Source organism: Equus asinus, chromosome 6, assembly GCF_041296235.1.
Source record: "Equus asinus isolate D_3611 breed Donkey chromosome 6, EquAss-T2T_v2, whole genome shotgun sequence".
Lineage (NCBI taxonomy): Eukaryota > Metazoa > Chordata > Mammalia > Perissodactyla > Equidae > Equus > Equus asinus.
Genome location: NC_091795.1, coordinates 71,026,157 through 71,046,127, shown reverse-complemented (window position 1 = coordinate 71,046,127; position 19,971 = coordinate 71,026,157). Strand labels below are relative to the sequence as shown.

Below are 19,971 nucleotides of genomic sequence, written 5' to 3'. Positions count from 1 at the left end.
GCTATCTCCTTGCGGTTTTGATTTGTATTTCCCTGATGATTAGAGATGCTGAGCACCATTTGAATGTCTTCTTTTGAAAGTGTCTATTTTTTCATATGTCAAAAATATTTTAATTAGCTGTTAAAAAAGCAAAATAAGGAGAGGCACAGAAGGAATGTCTGCCTCTTGTGAAAGTCAGAGGAGAGATTCCAGACAGACTTCTTTAGGGTTATGACCAGCTCTGCAGCTTAAGTGTACCCAGCTAGCCTGCTTAGTCAGCACCCCACAAACACGTCCACCACAGACGCACACCCCCGTTGCCTCCACACACAGACATACACTCCTGCAAGGCAGAGGACAGTGAAAACCGTCAGGGAAGGCAAGTATATAGGCTGCCTCAAATAACTTATATGCTTCAGATTTAAGTGTTCTTTTATTTAACTTTCTGGGTAGCTGAATAAGCTAAACATTCCTTTTATGGTTGAAAATACCTTAGTCCCTTTTCATATGTGAATCTAATATACCAAAGATTATTAAGTTGTTCGTGGACAAATAAGGAAATTGAATTTTATTGTGAATTTCAGATTTCATCGTGTTATGTTCATATCTATGTGAGGTGGGGTTGAACGTATGGAAAAAATAAATAAAGGCTCATTTGGATATAGGACATTATAATTCCCCAGATGTTTATGCTACATTGCTGAATTTGATCCATGCAGCTGTCCTGAGAACTAGGCAGGAAATAGTTAAGTTTTACAGATGAGAAAACTTATGTCCTGAGACGTTAAGTAACTTAATCAAAGGTCAGATAATTAATTTGTTTGGTTTTTTTTCATCTTGACCGCCATATTCCTGTGTGACATCTTGAGGACTCTGGAACGGAACTTACATCCATTTTAAACTAAATTCCTAGTTGTCTTAATATTCACCTCTTCCTAAAATCATGGTGCAAACAACAAAACCTGTCTAAAAAAAAACTCTACACTTATTGTATGTCTGGATAATTAAATTTTATTATATTTTGTTTTAATCCTGTTAATGAAATCATGTGAATAGCCTAAGAGATTTCCCCTAGAGTACCAAATAAAATACACATGGATCATACACACGTCCAGCTCAATTACACTGCAGTTCCAAACTCTTAATTTCAACCTTTCATTGGAATGAAAATCTTTACTTTCTTTTCACTAGCTTTTTTTTTTTTTTTTTAAATGGCCAAGGAAAGGAGTAGGGGTGTGGTGCATGACGGCATCTTTGTCTCTTTTGACGATCAGCAGCGCCATCTACTGTCAAGAAATAAAATTGTGAAGCATTACAGCAACATAATGAAAATTAGCGCTTCATGAGGGAAAGACAGTTTTATAACCCCGGGAACTTAACTGATATAGATTTGTGTACACACATTTTCATTTTATATTATGACATCCTTAAGCAACTTACAGAAAGGACCAGATGATATTAAAACATTATTTATGTAATGCTTAACTTTGGAAGGGGAGTAAAAATGGACTCGCAGCTGAAGTCACTCAGTCACTTAGTAGATATGTGACTTCTTTAACCCTGTCTTTTCATTTGTAAAATAGGAATAATTATCCTTAAAAGATTATTTTGTTGATTAAGCGATATGTGTAAAGTTTAACCCAAAGCTAGAACAACAAGGTAGCTATTGTTACATGACATCTCCTGAGCACATGTTAAGTCTCAGTCTGTGCTAGAACTTTCTTCACAGCAATCCTGTGAGACAGAGAGATTCAAGAGAGCAGGTATCGTGTCCAAGATTTCATACTTAAGTCAGGGCCAGGTTTCTATCCAATTTTTCATCTAGTTCCAAAGTTGTTCTCATTCCCGTTAATTCACAAAACATGGCTCTGAATCCTCTTCTATTTCTGTGGACAATCGCTTTGAGGCCATCAATGAGAAGATGCTTTTCATGTATGGGCCCCATCCTTTGTGGTCCGATGCACGTCTCATTGTGTAGATGTGCCAACTTTGCCTAACCATTCAATATGTTTAAGAAAGGAATTTCAGAAAGACTCTCAGAGAGTTTCATATGCAACCTTGATCATAATCAAGGACAAAAAGGATGATAAATCTACAGTTCCACATGTTCTTATAGCATTTCATACAGAGCTCTCTGTTACTATTATCTCATTGTGTTAGCAAAATTTTTTACAGAGCTATCTTTCTTTCTGGAATAGAATTCCTTATGGGCAAAATTCACGCTCATTAAATGGATGAATGGACTAATGAAAAATGATTACATATTATTTCTCCCAGGATAAAGAGATGATGCCTCTGTAAGGTCTTTGAGGACAGAGACTTTAAATTCTCCCTACTCCAACACAGAGTGATTATTATTTGAGATTTCTTCACTGAAATTGAATCAGATTGCCTAAAAATTGTCCTCAAAGTATTTCTTTGCAGACAAACCACTTTAGAATGCCATTCTTTATCCCGTTTAGTAACTAAATCCAAAAAGTATTTCTTTTAATTCAGATTTCTTCTGTGGGGAATGTAAGAAGATTTTACTGAGATTTAAAAATATCAACAATTAAAAACTGATAAAGCGCATATGTAAATCACAAAATTGTATTGCTAAAGTTTCTTTTAAAACTAAGGGAATTTTGCCTCTCATCTGTTAAAAAGAAGAAGAAACCTACTGCATAGAAGTGTTTTGGCTATTATGTGAAATAACATATGAAGAGCATCTTGCATAGGTCTTAGTCACTTCTTTCTTTCACTTAAAAGTATATTTCCTGAGTTTCTACTGTATGCTGGATAGACAGTGTTTTAGACACTGAGGGGACGACCGTAAACAAGAGAGACAAAATCCTACCCTCAAGAAGCTTCCGTGGGAGGTGGAGGTGGAATGGCAGGTGGGGAATCTGACAAATAATCAAGTGAAAAGTGCTATAGAGAAAAGTCAGGTAGGGGTGGGAGGTCAGAGTTCCAGGAGGTGCTGGTTTAGATAGATCAGTCACTGAGGGTCTTGTGAGCGGTGATCCTTGAGCAAAGAGCTGATGAAGTGGGAGAGTGCTCCATGGAGATATCGGGGGAAAAGCATTTCAGTCCGAGAGGACAGGAGAGATAAGGGCCCCCTAAGATGGAAGTCTGCTTGGCTCAGTAAATGCTAAAAGGTGTTCCTTCCCACCTCTGCTCCAATACCTGAGCCTTTTGGTTTTCCCAGTGGTGGCTCCCATGATCATAGTGATTTAAGGTGCATAAGTATTGGCCATGTCTGTATGTAGATGTAAGGAAATCATTGACAAAGACCTAGTCTTTGCAAGTGTGCCTCAAAGAATATAAAGAAAAGTAGCCAAGTTGAAGTTCTCCGTGGCAAGACCTGTCCTGCTTTATGACTGTTTGATTTACCATGTTGTAAAGGGTGACTGGGTTTCCAGGCTAAACCTTAGGACCCTATTTAGTGTCTAATGTAGATGGAATGTATGCCATTTGTAATAGAATACAGTGGAAAACACCTCTGTTACCAGTGTATATAGCACGATATTCTAAATCCCATTTGGGTTCTGACGTTCTATACTTCTGTGATATACAGAAGGAGCAAAGGGAAAATTCATTACTTGTAGTAGGGGTTGAATGGGCCTTTGTGATTTGACCTGGAGACCCAACAAACACTTATAACATTCTCTCTACAGAAAAACGAGTTGTGGGTTTCAAATGCTACACTGACAGACGCTCCGAACACAGGCCATTCATGAATTGGAGACTTCCTGTGGTGGATGAGAGCGTCCCTGGTGACAGTGGGCAGGAAGAGATTAAAGAGCAAGTCCAGAACTACTGTCGCTGGAACATTATGGGGGAAACACCAATCATGACAGCAAAGCCAGACAGAGTCCTCAGAGAGTTGCAAGCCACAGCGCTGCGTGGTGAGTGCTGTGAAAACATAAGGCCGCGAGCCACACTTTGAGGAACACACTGCCAGGCTTCAGTAGAAGTCAACTGACGAGGCTCTGAAAGACAGAGTCTTAAAATCTTAATGTGCCTTTCTCTTTAAATTTTGGGGGTACATGCCCTTCTCCCTGGGCACCTGAGGTGTCATCCGTCTCTAAGATTAAGACTGTTACAGCAGGAATACAAACTGGGAAAAAATTGATATTGTGAATAACAGCTTCAGTTATTCAAAACAGAATTTTATAGCAAAACACTAGTCTTAAAAACAGGGGGCTAGCCCAGTGGAACAGTGGTTAGGTTCCCACATTCTGCTTATCGGCGGCCCAGGGTTCCCCAGTTCAGATCCCGGGTGCAGCCATGGCACCGTTTGGCAAGCCGTGCTGTGGTAAGTGTCCCACGTATAAAGTGGAGGAAGATGGGCATGGATGTTAGCTCAGGGCCAGTCTTCCTCAGCAAGAAGAGGAGGATTGGCAGTAGTTAGCTCGGGGCTAATCTTCCTCAAAAAAAAAAAAGAAAGAAACAAGGCCTAAATCAGAGCAAGAGAAAGTTGTTCCAAATTCTTGTATTTCTTTCTTTAACGTGTGAAAGTTCCACACAGGACCGTAAAAGTACATATAGGAAATAAAAAAGAAGTGAGAGGAAGGTCTTTCTCTTTAGACCTGGGGAAATGTAGGAAAGAGAAAGAAGGAAGCTGATGGAGTAGGTTAGACAATAAGCTTCTTCATACTCCCTTCATACTTCATACTTCTTCATAATCTCATACTTCATAGTTCATACTTTTCATACTGGTGCAAGGAAGCTTGCACCAGTGAATGTGAATCAGCTCACTGCTTTACTCATCGAGAAAATCTTATTAAAAATATTTTAAAAGTTGGCTGAACTACACAGTGTGCTCAGTGACATAGTAAAAGCTGAATGACATCAAGGCCAACATGTTCAATTCAAATTGTTCTCTTTATCACGGGTTAATAAGGATGCTGATCCCTAACAATAACCATCGTTTCTTGACGAGGTATGATGGTTATCGAGGGGGAAAGTTCTATCAAGTCAAGAATGTTTGCACTATGAAGTGAACTCATAGTGTTTCTGCAAGATAAGAAGCCAGTTTAGTTCCAGCTTTTGTAGATGTGAACTGGACACCCAGACTTGCTTATTTGTTTGATGTTCTCAGTATTTTTAATGATCATAATACTTCCATGCAAGGAAGGAAGGTGGCATGCTTTCCAATGGTAGATAAGATCCAAGAGGAAGCACAAATGTTAGAATCTTGGAATCACAGTTCCTACACACTGTGATGACAGTAATTACAAGGAAGGTAGATGATGATCTTCATATAGCAAACTGGAGAAAAGTTATCACCAAACAGCTTATGCGTTTGGTAGAATGTTTTGAATTTTTCCATTGAAAGACGATTCACACATAGGAAGTCCATGGATATGGAATCCATTTCTTTCCCTGAAGGATCAATTAAATATTCCAATGTAATGAGGGAAGAAAATACTAGAACTTCTACTTTCATTTTTAATTAAATTTTATTAATGTTTAATACTCAAAACATTAGTAGAAGGTGTACATAATTCATAAATAAATATACATACACTGGGGATGTGGGCTTAAAGAGTTTCGCAATTGGGGTACACAATCAATAAAGTTTGGAGTCCACTGGATTAGAAGATAGAAGTATCAGGATATTTTAGCCTGAGACAATTAAAGATTTAATTTCTTTAATTCCCCTTGTGGTAATTCCTCCTGATTATATCCTGCCACGTGCGTACATCTATATGGAAAGAGAATGTTAATGATACAGACTTTGAATATTTCCAGACCAGATTTCTCATGAAAATGAGTGACCATGATTTCTTACGCTAAAGTAATAAAGTGGCTTCTGATTATGGTTTAGTTTGCCATATAGCTTAACTACGGGGAAAATATGCCCATAGTCCAGCCCGTTTTTCTCACTGGGAACCGAGTAGTTGACATCTTGTTTACTTTAGTCTCCTGAAGGTAGTCTCTAACCACAGTCTCTGAGGGTCTGAGGAGTCTGAGGCCTTCCCTGTGGGGACCCTGGAAAGAGGTGACTTGTGCAGGAGCCATGCAGCAAAGCTCTGCGAGCCACCTGGGGTGTTCTTTTTTTTTTTTTTTAAGATTTTATTTTTTTTCCCTTTTTCTCCCCAAAGCCCCCCGGTACATAGTTGCATATTCTTAGTTGTGGGTCCTTCTAGTTGTGGCATGTGGGACGCTGCCTCAGCGTGGTTTGATGAGCAGTGCCATGTCCACGCCCAGGATTCGAACTGACGAAACACTGGGCCGCCTGCAGCGGAGCACACGAACTTAACCACTCGGCCACGGGCCAGTGGGGCGTTCTTTTTAACCAGTGGTTTCCAAACTGTGCTCCTGGAGCCCTGCCTTCCATGGTATTCTGCATCCTACCCCACCCCCACTTTGCAGTTCTGCCTTAACCCATTTTCTATTTTCAGCATTGGCATAAGATTTACTTCTAAGAAAAGCTGGAAAACTACCTCCCTACTCGACTGCCACCATTTGCATCTGCTTTCAATGCTGAGTTCTCTGGTTTCATCTAATTTTACCTGAATATCCACAGACACATCTTTTCTCCAATGAGCGTTTCTTTACCAGGCTCCATTTGTCTGCCTCCACATCAGATAAAGGAAAGGTTTATATGCAAAATTGAGCTGGAAGAAGGGATTTGAAGTTCAAGTCCACAGAAATGCACCTGAAGACTCAGAGAATTGACTGGATCCCCTTTTTCCTTCCTTTCATATCCTATTTGGCACTCATATTTATGGCTAAACCCTGGCTTGACATCTCAATATTCTAAATGCTTTGCAGTCTGCACAGAACTTTACCATGCCCAACTGTATTTGATTCTCACAACAGCCCGACGCTGGGCAGTAATTATTATTACTCATTTTACAAACAAGGAAACCAGAGAAACTCAAAGGGGTTCAATAACCTGACCGCACTGCTTTTGAAGTCAGGCCGTCAGACTTTATGTTCAACGTTTCCCGTTACATCATGTTGGGTCTCAAAGTCCTTTGAATAAAGACAGTGCCCTCTTTTGTCTGACTTAGTGGGAAGCAGCCCAATGAAGCTTAATGATTTATGTTTATTTCTGAAGCAAGTAGGTGGCAGCAGGCTGGATTGGGTGGAGGCTGAAAGGAAATATAAAGCAGGCTCCGGGGACCTTGCTGCCTTGTCAGTAAAAACAACACCTATGCACACGAAACTCTTAAGGAAAAACAGAAGAATCCATCTTATTTTGCCATAGGAATATACCAATTTCTCCTTATAGGGAATATCAAATGAGTACAGTTCGCTGCAAGGTTGGCATTTCAACAGCAAGTGAAATAAATACAAAACCCTGCAGTAGAAAGTTTACTTTTTGGATGTGTACCCATAAACCAGAGAAAGAACAGCATGACAGATTTAGTTAATGGGGAAGAAGGCTTTCCCAAGATTGGAAAAGATAGGGAAGCAGGAAGAGCAACCTATTCTGATTGTAGCCGTGGGAGAGGCATAAAATTCAGGTAAGGAGTGTCTGCTGAACCCGCTAAGGAAAGAAATTATGAGGAGAAGCCTATGGACATCCTTACATTTGTCCTCACCTGTCTGGGTTTTTCTGCATGGTTTTCCTCTGCGGAGGAAGAGACTGAACAACTTTTCACGTTTCATTATTTTATGATTTTTGTCTGCCATATATGTAAGGAGATGAAGATATTCTTCTTATATCAGCGGCTGGTAGATGAATTCCTCGTCACAGAAGTCCCATCCTTGTGGGGAAAGTACTCAGCAGGGCCGCTCGCAGGAGTTAGTCTCAGGCGGGTTGCGGGTAGGGGCTGGTACCAAGGCAGTGCCGGAAGGGCGTTCAGCGCAAAGAGATGGGATTGTCTGCCCCCTACTGGAGGGATGGAGGTGGAGTTAGGAAGTGGAGAAGGGAGGAAAAGAGGAGGGAGCAGGGAGGAGAGGAGAAGGGAGGATACAAGAACTGGCAGAATATGGACTATGTCACATGACCCCCTAAGACTCCTCTGTGACGTCATTAACTTCAAGAGATGATTGAGGAGAAAGACCAGTTACAGAAGCCTCCAAGGGCTGTATTTCCAGGTTGAGGGGAGACAAAACAGAAACATTTGTGAATGCAGGAGCTTAGCCGAGTTCTGAGTTCCGTTAGAAAGTTTCCTGAGTCCCCAAAGGGCAGGGAGGCGTCACTGACATCTGGGTTCCATGGTTAATCACTTTAAGACTTTTTATATATGAATCAATAAAAATTGCTTGCTTTACTAGTTTTTAAATTTCGGGGGAGGTTGTACCAGGTATCTTTTTGGTCCTCCTCAATTCAAGACACCATAATTCTTTGTATGCTCTAAATTACAGTTTCTGAAAATCTGGTCTTTGAAGGCCCTCCAGGTGGTCTGTGGCTGCCCAAATGCAATGAGTAGGTTTAGTTTGGAGAATATTTTCTGCTAGAGATTTGAGTTCTCCATAAAAGGGTACAGAAATAGATATTTGAAAATTATAACCACAGAGATGGTCACATGCTAGGCAGACACGTCAAATGATATGCTATGTGTGCATTTGTGTGTGTTTTCTGTGGTTGCCAGCAGAAGCTTTGAGGTAGGTGGTCCAAGGGATTCCTTCACTGTGGGTCACAGTCTGAAATCTCATTTGAGATGAAGTTAAGCCAAACACTTCTAAGACACTAAGAAATCAAATCAATTTGCTGTAGAGTCTTTATACATGTATTTGTAACTGATATTTCAACTGAGAAAACATCTTGACCCTAAACTTTTGCAATTTCATTTCTGACCATAATGGAGGGATATCTTGGCCACATTACCCTTATATCCAATTTTGTTTCTAGTAGTACAAATAACCACTCAGCTTAGAAGTTTAGTGCCCTTATTTTAGGGGATGGTTTGGAAAGAGATTGGCTAGGAAATCCATTCTCAGAAAGAGCCTCTTGAAAACCTTCATTAACCTTTATCATCATGCCTATTTTCGAACTTCAATGGAAAGAAATGGTGTCCTCTTCATGGGTTCAAATCCACAGCAAGAGTGCAGATCACTCAGATAGCAAGAATTTGGTGGCAGTATAGTTTTATTTCATCTCCCAAAGTCACAAAAAACAGATATGGCTTCCAGAACCATAAAAGAAAAACACTGAGGACATCGTCAACAAAACTAGGTGGAAAGGAATTCTCCCAACCCCAGAATATGGGCGGTGTGCCAAAACATGAGACAGCAGCGGGGCCTGAGAGAGAAAGAAAAGTCTAGAAAGCTCTTATGAGCCAGAGGATTGGTAAATTACCAGCAAGACACCCTGAAAGGAGAGGACCACACACTGTGGGAGAACCTAGGTGAGCAAACTGGAAAATCTTCCAGTGAGAAAGGCTCCAAGATGGTGGGGAAGGTGTCTGGACTGTGTTTTGGCGGTAAGGTGAATCTCAACCCCCAAATATGTCCACGTTCTAACCCCTGGAGCCTGTGAATATGTATCCTTATGTGGTAGGGAGGGGTAGCAGATGTAGTTGAGTTAAGGATCTTAAGATGGGGAGATTATCCTGGATTGTCCAGGTGGCCTAAATATTATCAACCTCCTTGTTGGAGGGAGGCAGGAGGACCAGAATCAGAAAGGAGATGTGACAACAGAAGGAGAGGTTGGAGCGGTGCGCTTTGAAGATGGTGGAAGGGGTCTCAAGCCAAGAATGCAAGCAGCCTCTAGAAGCTGGACGAGGCAAAGAAGTGGATTCTCTCCCAGTCTTCAGAAGGAGTCCAGCACTGCCCACTGCCCATACACTGATTTGAATTCATTTCAGACTTCTGATCTCCAGAACTGTAAGCTAATAAATTTGCATTGTTTTAAGCCACTGAGTTTGTGGTGATTTGTTAGTCATAGGAAACTAATACAGATGGAAACTACATTTCCTAGAATCCCCTTTCCTGTATGTCCTGGTTAGAGCTGGCCAAAAGAAAAACTTGGACAAGATTTGGGAAGCAGAAGTGAATGAAGCAGGAGACATTCCTCTCTGAGGGTCTTTGTGATGAGATAAAATGCCCTGTAGGGTCCAGATTGGCCTCACTCTCCTCTGCTCCATGTCCAGCCCTTCTTCTAGACTGCAGGCCCTGCTGACCTGTAGCAGCCCCAGGCCTCCCATCAGATGTTTAGCTGTGAACCCACAGAGACCGCAGCTACACTGAGGCAAGAGCTTCCTACAGACCCCTCTACAAGCTCCCCTTCAGAGCCCCACTTCAGCACTGGACACTTGGCTTCTCAGATTCCATTGCATTCTCCAACCTGTCCTCCAATACTGGAGCCTTGAGAGGATGAGTCAGACAACGTTGGTATTTCTTAAAGTGATTAGGCCACTTACTTTTCAATGAGTGAAAGTTTCTATTGCCCCATAACCTCAACAACACTTGATATTGGCTGATTCTTAAATTTTGACCAATCTGTGAGCTATGGCTGATACCTCCTTGTGGCTTTCATTTGCATTTCCCTGATAACTAATGAGGTTGTTTATCTTCTAGTATTTTTAGCGGCCTTCTGGATTTCCTTGTCTCTGAAGTGCACGTGACTTTTGCTCATTTTTCTATTAGGTCGTCTTCCTTTTTCTTATTGGTTCATGGTTCTTTCTATGCTCTAGATATTCACCCTTTACCAGTTATATCTTTTGCAAATGTCTTACCCCAGTGTGTGGCTTGCCTTTTCACTATCTTTAAAAGGTTCCTAATTTTGATGTAATCAAATTTATCACTTTTGTTTTAATGATTAGTGCTTATTGTGCCTACACTAAAACCCAGAAATTCTACTTCTAGGTATACATTCTAGAAAAACTCTTGGAAAATTCTCCAGGTGCAAGAATATTCCTAATAGCGTTGTTTCTAATAGGAAACAAAACAAAATAAAACAACAGCTGGAAGCTCCCTAAATGTCCACCAAGAGAGAAGATAAATCCACATAGGTGTGTCCATCCAAAGAGATGAACTTCAAACACGTGCATCCACATGGCTTTGTCTCACAACCATACTGTCAACTGAAAAAATAATTCCTTTTATGAAAAATTCAAAATCGGCTTGAGTTAAATAATATATTATTTAGAGATTAAAAACAGAGGTGTTAAGCTTTAAAGAGAAGGAAAGGAGTGATTCAGGATTAAGGTTATCTCAGGGGAGAGAGAGGGGTTGTGAGATGAGAGGTGCACACAAGGGGCTTTGAAGGTGCTGGCAACTTTCTAACCTAAGAGGTGTTTGCACAGCTGTTTGCTTTATTCTTCTTTGAAATGACCGTAGACTTATATACTCATTGTCGTATGATCTATTTTCCAAATAAAACATTTTAACAGATATTATTCTAACAATCATATTTCTCATCCTGGTTTAAGGGAGGTGAATAGAAGATTCTGAACACTTTAAGGGAGCCCTTCTCACAAGCCAGCTCTGGAACTGTGGCAATCAGAATCACGTGTGTCGTGTGTTAAAACTGCAGACTGCCAGCCCCCACCAGGCTACAGAATCAGACTGTCCACTCTGGGGCGGAGGAATCGGTGTCATTGTGCCCAGGTAATCTTCTCCCTAGATATTTCGGGCCACCCCAGAGCACTCAGTTGTCCGCAGTCATCTTCCTGAAGGCATCAGTGGCTCCCTACTGCCCTCTCGTGGCAAGGTTTTCCACCCAACCTGAGCAGAGGAAGCCAGCTAAGAAGAGCATGGAAGCAGATGGATTCTGTCACAGGAAGTGATCTGTCCAAGTTTGGTGGTGGCTCTGAACTTGCCAAAAACATAGCGTCTAGAACCAGTAAGCTTGTCTGGCACTTCTGTTGAAGTCCTAAGTACTCCTGCCTGGCTTACTTGCCTGAAACTTACCTGTGCTCCTCTTGACAGAGATGATCTCATAGACCCCTAGACCCCTCCTACCTGCTCCAGACCCTCATGCCACCCGGTCCTCCCTGCCCACAGAGATGCCCCAACTCCGGATCCTGTTTCCCCACCTGGACCCACCATCCACACACACCTGCCCTACATCAGCTAGTCTCCTTTTCTGCCTCAACAAACATTGGTAGTCTAAGTAGAACCCTGGTCCTGGGCTCTCCCATATGACCCTGCCCTGCCCTGTGACTTCTGCAAGACCAGGGCTAATAAGAGGCTAAGAATCAAAAGCCACAGAGAAATGCAGCCCTCAGACAAGTAAATGCTCTCAGGCTGCAGTGGACATGCTCAGTGCCTGCTGCTTCCCCCACCCCCACCCTCCTTCCTCCTCCTTTTTCTCTCTCCCCTCCTCATTTGGTCAGAGCTTCTGATTCCTGACATTGAGCTCAAAACGGGCAGGTTCACTTAGAAAAATCATGAAATTGGTGTAACTCAAAGGAGGAGCCTAGATCAGATCCCAGGGGCAGATTGCAAGTGTGTGGAGTCCCCATTCACTTTGCCACACCTCTGTCCCCACCTCCCACCCTGTAAAGAATCCTGAATTTAGTCCCTGTTATTATATGTGGCCACTGTGAATGTATTATGTGTTCCCTGGACTGAATAAGTCCCTGCTTCCTCCCCAGGAGGTCGTCACCCACCCAGTGGAAGGCAGCATAGTGTAATGATGAAAAATAGGAATTTAGAATAAGAATTGGACTGAAATCTCTGATTGCTTATATGCTGGGTGATCTTGGGACATTATTTGAACATCTCTAAACCTCAATTTCCTCACCTATAAAATGAGGATAATAATATTTAACTCAAAGTTTATTGTGCTTATCAAACGAGACAGCATTAAAAAATGCTCATCACATTTTGTACCCGTGGAAGTACTTAATAAATATTATTTGTTATTATTTATTATGCAGTCCAGACTTTTCAGGGCTCAAAAGGCTGTATCTTAGGGGTGGAGTCATTTGGAACCCCAGACAACATCCGTTCCCAAAGGCTCCTTGGAAACAGCCGGCTCTCCCCGGACTCTCTAGAGAATGCTCCAGTTTGAGTCCATTCGGACTGTGTCCTCCAAGCTCTATCACAACTCTTGCCCAGCACCTGGAATCTTCCACCAGGGATCACACCTGTCGGTCAAGTCAGCTAAGGGCCATGCTCATTCGGGAGAGTCAACCCCCTTTCTCATCTACTCTCTTGCTGGCTTTCTCTCCCTCCTCCTCACTGCTTTTCTCTCCCTTACACCTTCAGCCTGCCTAGAATGAGATGTTTCACCCACACCCATCTACTGTCACTCAGAGTTGGGGGATTGAGGTTTCCTCATTCAGAGAACACTATTTTCTTTTTTGTTTTAAGGATGGCCCAATATATTTTATTTTTTTTTAATTTTTATTTATTTTTTATTGTGGTAACATTGGTTTATAACGTTATAAAAATTTCAGGTGTACATCATTATATTTCCATTTCTGTGTAGATTGCATCATGTTTACTACCCAAAGACTAATTACCATCCATTACCAGACACATGTGCGAACCACCCCTTTTGCCGTCCTCCCTCCCCACCTCCCCCCTGGTAACCACCACTCTAATCTCTGTCTCTATGTGTTTGTTTGTTGTTGTTTTTATCTTCTATTTATGCGTGAGATCGTACCCTATTTGACTTTCTTCCTCTACCTTATTTCGCTTAGCATAAAACCATCAAGGTCCATCCATGTTGTTACAAATGGCAAGTTTTCATCTCTTTTAAGGCTGAGTAGTATTCCATTGTGTGTATATACCACATCTTCTTTATCCATTCATCCCTTGATGGGCACCTAGGTTGCTTCCAAGCCTTGACTATTGTGAATAATGCCACAATGAACATAGGGGTGCATATATCTTTACACATTCGTGTTTTCATGTTCTTTGCATAAAAACTCGGCAGTGGAATAGCTGGATATTATGTTAGTTCTAGTCTTAATCTTTTGAGGAATCTCCATACTGTTTTCCATAGTGGCTGCACCAGTTTGCACTCCCATCAGCAGTGTATGAGGGTTCCCTTCTCTCCACAGCCTCTCCAACACTTGTTATTTCTTATCTTGTTAATTACAGCCATTCTGACCAGTATTCTGAGGTGATATCTCATTGTAGTTTTGATTTGATGTTGAACATCTTTTCATGTGCCTGTTTACCACCTGTATATCTTCTTTGGAGAAATGTCTGTTCAGATCTTTTGCCCATTTTTTTATTGAGTTGTTAGTTTTTTGTTGTTGAGATGTATGACTTGTTCATATATTTTGCATATTAACTCCTTGTCAGATACATGGTTTGCAAATATCTTCTCCCAATTGTTAGGTTGTCTTTTCATTTTGTTGATGGTTTCTTTTGCTGTGCAAAACCTTTTTAGTTTGACGTAATTCCATTTGTTTATTTTTTCTATTGTTTCCCTTGCCTGGTCAGACCTGGTACTTGAAAATATGCTGCTAAGACTGATGTTGAAGACTGTACTGCCTGTGTTTTCTTCTAGAATTTTTATGGTTCCAGGTCTTACATTCAAGTCTTTAACCCATTTCGAGTTAATTTTTGCGTATGGTGAAAGATAATGGTCTACTTTCATTTTTGTGCATGTGGCTGTCTAGTTTTCCTAACACCATTTATTGAAGAGACTTTCCTTTCTCTATTGTATGTTTTTGGCTCCCTTGTTGAAAATTAACTGTCTGTAGATGTGTGGGTTCATTTCTGGGCTCTCAGTTCTGTTCCATTGATTTGTGTGTCTGTTTTCATGACAGTAACATGCTGTTTTGGTTACTACAGATTTGTAGTATATTTTGAAATCAGGGAGCGCTCTTTTTCCTCAGGATTCCTTTGGTTATTTGGGGTCTTTTATTGTTCCATATAAATTTTAGGATTCTTTGTTCTATTTCTGTGAAAATGTCGTGGGAACTTTGATAGAGATTGTATTGAATCTGTAGATTGCTTTAGGAAATGTGGACATTTTAACTGTGTTAATTCTTCCAATTCAAGAGCATGGAATATCTTTCCACTTCTTTGTGTCTTTCTCAATTTCTTTCAACAATGTTTTATAGTTTTCAGTGTACAGATCTTTCACCTCTTTGGTTAAGTTTATTCCTAGGTACTTTACTCTTTTTGTTGTAATTGTAAGCAGGATAGTATTCTTAATTTCTCTTTCTACTATTTTGATGTTAGTGTATAGAAAAACAAACGATTTTTGTATGTTGATTTTGTATCCTGCAACTTTACCATATTCATTTATTATTTCTTAAAGTTTTTTAGTGGATTCTTTAGGGTTTTCTACATATAAAATTGTGTTATCTGCAAATAGTGACAGTTTCACTTCTTCCTTTCCAATTTGGACCCCTTTTATTTCTTTTTCTTGCCTTACTGCTCTGGCTAAGAATTCTAATACTATGTTAAATAAGAGTGGCGAAAGTGGGCATCCTTGGGGCTGGCCCCGTGGCCGAGTGGTTAAGTTCGCGCGCTCCGCTGCAGGCGGCCCAGTGTTTCGTCGGTTCGAATCCTGGGCGCGGACATGGCACTGCTCGTCAGACCACGCTGGGGCGGCGTCCCGCATGCCACAACTAGAGGAACCCACAACGAAGAATACACAACTATGTACCGGGGGGCTTTGGGGAGAAAAAGGAAAAAATAAAAAAAATCTTAAAAAAAAAAAAAGAAAGTGGGCATCCTTGTCTGGCTCCTGTTCTTGGAGGAACAGCTTTCACTTTTTCTCCATCAAGTATGACATCAGCTGTGGGTTTGTCATAGATGGCCTTTATTATGTTGAGGTACTTTCCTTCTATACCCATTTTATTTGGAGTTTTTATCATAAATGGATGCTGTATCTTGTCAAATGCTTTCTCTGCTCTATTGAGATGATCATGTGGTTTTTATTCTTCATTTTGTTAATATAGAGAACACGGTTTTCTAGTCAGGTGTCACATAATTATATGCTTCAAATGTGGCAGTTGAGTCCCTCTAAGAAACTCTTCAGAGCAGCCCCAGAAAACAAAACAAACCAAAAAAAGTGCCTGATATCACTCTGTTGTGAAGTCCTCTGTTCACACATTCAGCACCCCCAGCAGACCTATGCTCCTACCCTCCACCCTGCCTGGCTTACTCAGTGCTTCCTTCCTCCTGCCCTCCCAAGTCAAGTCTCTGTGGTAAGGAGCACGTCCCACTCCTTGGGTTACCTCCTACTTGAAGGCAGCAGCCCTGTCTGCCAAGATGACCCATTCTTAGGGATGACAGTGTTGACCAGAATTTACACCCAAAGCAGCCTCTCTGTCTGACTCACTGGGGATGTTTCCTTAAGTCATCCCTCTGTTCTCCAGGACATGGAGCCTGGAGTTTTAGAGCATTGAGCCTGTGAGCACACTCACCTTGCATTTAATCATAAAATAAATTGTTTATTTTATAATTAGACGTTGGGGAAAATGAAAACCTCACAGCAACCATAGGAACCTGAAATATGGACTTAACCCTGCACTCATTGGGTTGGTAAGTATCTTCCCCTCTCTGGGTTCCTCATCTGCCAAATGAGAGGGCTAGGCTGGATGGTCTAAGAGGCCTCTTCCAGCTCTGATGGGTCAACATCAGGTTCACCAGTGCACAAGAATGTCACACCTGCTCTTCCTGCAGCACTGCCCTTCTGGGAAGCTCCCGTCACTCAGATGATATGTCTGTCTGCTTTATTCCCCAATACAACTTCAAGTCTAGGTCTTTGCCTCATCTAAGACACAGATCCTGTAAGATGACTCACTTGAGATCACAAAGTAAATCAATTTTGGAGGCCAAAACAGCAACCCAGTTCTCCCTCCCAGGTTTATTTCAAGAGAGCCCCAGACAAGAACAACCCGCCCCCCCACCACCCCCACAAAAATTCTTGATGGATTTACATCCATGCAAAATTTCTTAACTTAAATTTTAACTTTCAAAATAGTGTATATTTAGACATGTAGATTGCCGTCATTCAATAGTGTATATTCAAACACGTAGATTGTCATCATTCAATAGTGTATATTCAAACATGTAGATTGTCATCATTCAATAGTGTATATTCAAACATGTAGATTGCCATCATTCAATAGTGTATATTCAAACATGTAGATTGTCATCATTCAATAGTGTATATTTAAACATGTAGATTGTCATCATTCAATAGTGTATATTTAAACATGTAGATGGTCATCATTCAATAGTGCATATTCAAACATGTAGATTGTCATCATTCAATAGTGTATATTCAAACATGTAGATTGTCATCATTCAATAGTGTATATTTAAACATGTAGATTGTCATCATTCAATAGTGTATATTTAAACATGTAGATTGTCATCATTCAATAGTGTATATTTAAACATGTAGATTGCTATCCTTCAAAACTCTTCCTTTAACCTGCATGAAACCTGCCTAGGAAAACATTTAGAAATTATGGTGAAACTTTATCGATCAGCCTTTTTTCCCCAATGTTTTGTGTTTTTTTTAACAAGAAAATTCAGTTTAAATACACAAGCCACAAGGTACTCAGGGCCTGGTGGCACTGATTTGACCTGGGGTACTTAGTATTCACAGCTCTTCATTTCAGAAGCTCAATGCTTTGTACACGAAGCTCACTGGCACAGAAACCCACACTGGCTTTAAATCCCCAAAGACCAGTCAGGTTTCCCAGAGGGAAAACTACTGAAAGCAAACAGTCTTTCCCAAGGCAACATTATCTTATCTCTGACTTTTTTGCCTTATCTGAGAAGAGAGGATCGAATTCATCATGCTTTCCCAGAGCAGTACTGTTGGAAGCAATGCTGATTTCTCAATCTCAACTCTCACGCAACTTTGTGAAAGGAAATTAGGAATTTTGCAAGATCTCCTGGTCAGAAGTCTCTTTTTAGATATTTATGCTTAATTGTGTCACCATCATTTTTACAAATAGGCCAATTTGTCTTAGAAAGTTCTGCATACCCCACTCAGGTAGGAAAGCAGGCTCCATCCTGAAGGATGGAGAGGGGGTGGGGGAGGCAGCGGTGCTGAGAGGGCCGGAGACCAGAAAAAGCTTATGATTGGGCCACAGAAGAAACAAAATGCTGGGCCTTGAAACCAAAGGCCATGGAAACGACCACAGATATCATCAGCTGAAGCCAGAGCATGAACCCAGACGGGGCGGGGGTGGGGTTTGGGGGGTGAAACAAACTCCCTGTCATGGGAAGCGATTCAAGAAGACAGCATGGCCACCTTGGCCGGATGCCAGGGTGATACATGAGCCTCCCCCAGAGCTTAGCTCACCCTCAGGGAAAAGAGAGAAGGTGACTGTGGCCAGGGATGGGAAGAGTCCAGACTTAAAATCTGGAAGTAACTGAGTTAGCTTGAAGGCAATTTTGATTTCTTCCATTGCAATGCTAGCCAGAATTAAGGGTTCCACCATTAAATGCAGTCACAGATTAATGTGGCATTTCTGCTCTTTTGAATATTGTGATTGAAAGGCTTACCTGCTGTACTACCACGTTTTGTTTCACTGAAGGATGCTGCAGTGGATCTCTACAAGAATCCACTAACTCCCTAATTCCCACATTATTTTGTGAAGATAAAAGCTGGAATCTTTTTTTTAATGCCATGAGACAGGGAGCACCTCTACAAATATTTTGGGTCCAATTGGAAATTTGTTTCTATATGTAGTTTGTCAGAGAAAAAACATTAACTTGTTTTTGTATGAATACAGAATGTGGTTTACACACGCACACACAAACCCTTTCTTGACCTCTTATATTATTTAGGCCTCTGTTAATGATGTTTCTGGCAATATAATATGTTACTGGAACACATTCTCCTTTTTAATACGGGCATTACTCCTTAAAGTGCTAAAGCATGTTAGCAGGAGAGCCAGCTCAGCTCTTCAGGGAAGTCAGTTAATCAGCCAGAATTACTGTCAGGAGGTAGGAAATATCTGGGCCTGAACTATTCTGATAGGAAATCAGGTTTAGAAATGTGACTCGCTTTTATTGAAACATCTAAAGGAAGATACCAAATCTGTTAGTGAAACAATTGTGTTTTCTAGTCCCACAAAGTTTACTGCACGATAGCCACTCCCATCCCTGTTCCTGCTGTTTGAGAGAGGCTGCTTCTCTCAACAGAGGTACAAATGACAGTCACTTATTTTTCTAAAATAGATCCCTTTCAGCTATGACATGGGTAGGATCAGTTATGGCCATTGAGACATAAGGAACATCTGGGGAAATCCTCACTCATAAAAAGAAAGAGATGAATGAGAAGAGCCTCCTTCTTCCCTCCTGCCTTTTGAAGCAGTTGTGAGAGGGCATGATTGCTGGAACTGTGGCAGCCATCTTGCAACCATGAGGATACAGACCTAGAATGAAAGTCAATATGCTGTGGGTGGCAGCACAGAAATATGGAAAGTGCCTGGGCTCCTAAAGACACTGTTGAGATGCTGAATCAACCTGATCTTTAGAATTTTGGAGATGTGAGATAATAAAAACCCTTAGGGTTTAAGACACTTCTCATTGGTTTTCTGTTACTTACAGCCAGAAGCATCCAAATGATACATTAAAAGTCATTGAAAAAAGAACTAATTCCCATTAGCTGTGAAATGGAATAAAAATGTTTTAGTTTGTGTTCGAGTCTTGCTGCTGATTCTATTGGATCTGGAGAAATAGGACAGGGAGAATCACACAGGTGAGTATTCAGATACTATGATTAGATGTTCATTAAAATTATTTTAAACATTTAAAGACAAAAAAGTAAATTTTAGTTTACCTATAATAATTCTCAATGCTTTGACTTGTTTTAAAAGTTATAGTTCCTTTTTTCTTAAAAAAATCCTACTCTTCAGGCTCAATTCCTTTCCTTAGAGCTTTATTGAGTCTACCTTCTAGAACACCCTCAAAGTGCTAGTCCTGAGAGCTCTCTTCTTCCCAAAGTGCTCACCCACCTGGTCACTATTTTCTCCTGTTTTCTTTCTCCTAATCCATCTCTCTCAATCCTGCTGAAGGCATCTCAAACCATAGGCATTTACATCAACCATGGAATATGTAAGAATTCTTATTTCAGGAAAACATCTTGCCTGAGTCTGCCAGCAATTGGCAGTTCCTATGAAGACATTCTTAGACTCCATAGTGTATGAAAAGGGAGCATTAAAT

The 19,971-nt window shown here is 40.9% G+C and overlaps 1 long non-coding RNA gene across 5 annotated transcripts in view; it reads left to right on the top strand.

Moving 5' to 3' along the window:
- Positions 1 to 293: 293 nt before the first annotated feature.
- The window catches only part of LOC123286317 (uncharacterized), a 31,286-nt gene continuing 11,608 nt past the window's right edge, over positions 294 to 19,971 (top strand). Inside the window, exons 1-6 of one of the 5 annotated variants that reach the window (XR_011504095.1) lie at positions 294 to 358; positions 3,636 to 3,866; positions 6,369 to 9,747; positions 11,295 to 11,472; positions 16,248 to 16,323; positions 19,357 to 19,507. This is a non-coding gene — a long non-coding RNA (uncharacterized lncRNA). Of the gene's footprint in view, positions 359 to 3,635; positions 3,867 to 6,368; positions 9,748 to 11,294; positions 19,508 to 19,971 lie in introns of all 5 variants that reach the window. The other 4 variants (XR_011504097.1, XR_011504096.1, XR_011504098.1 and 1 more) reach the window with 4 other exon arrangements.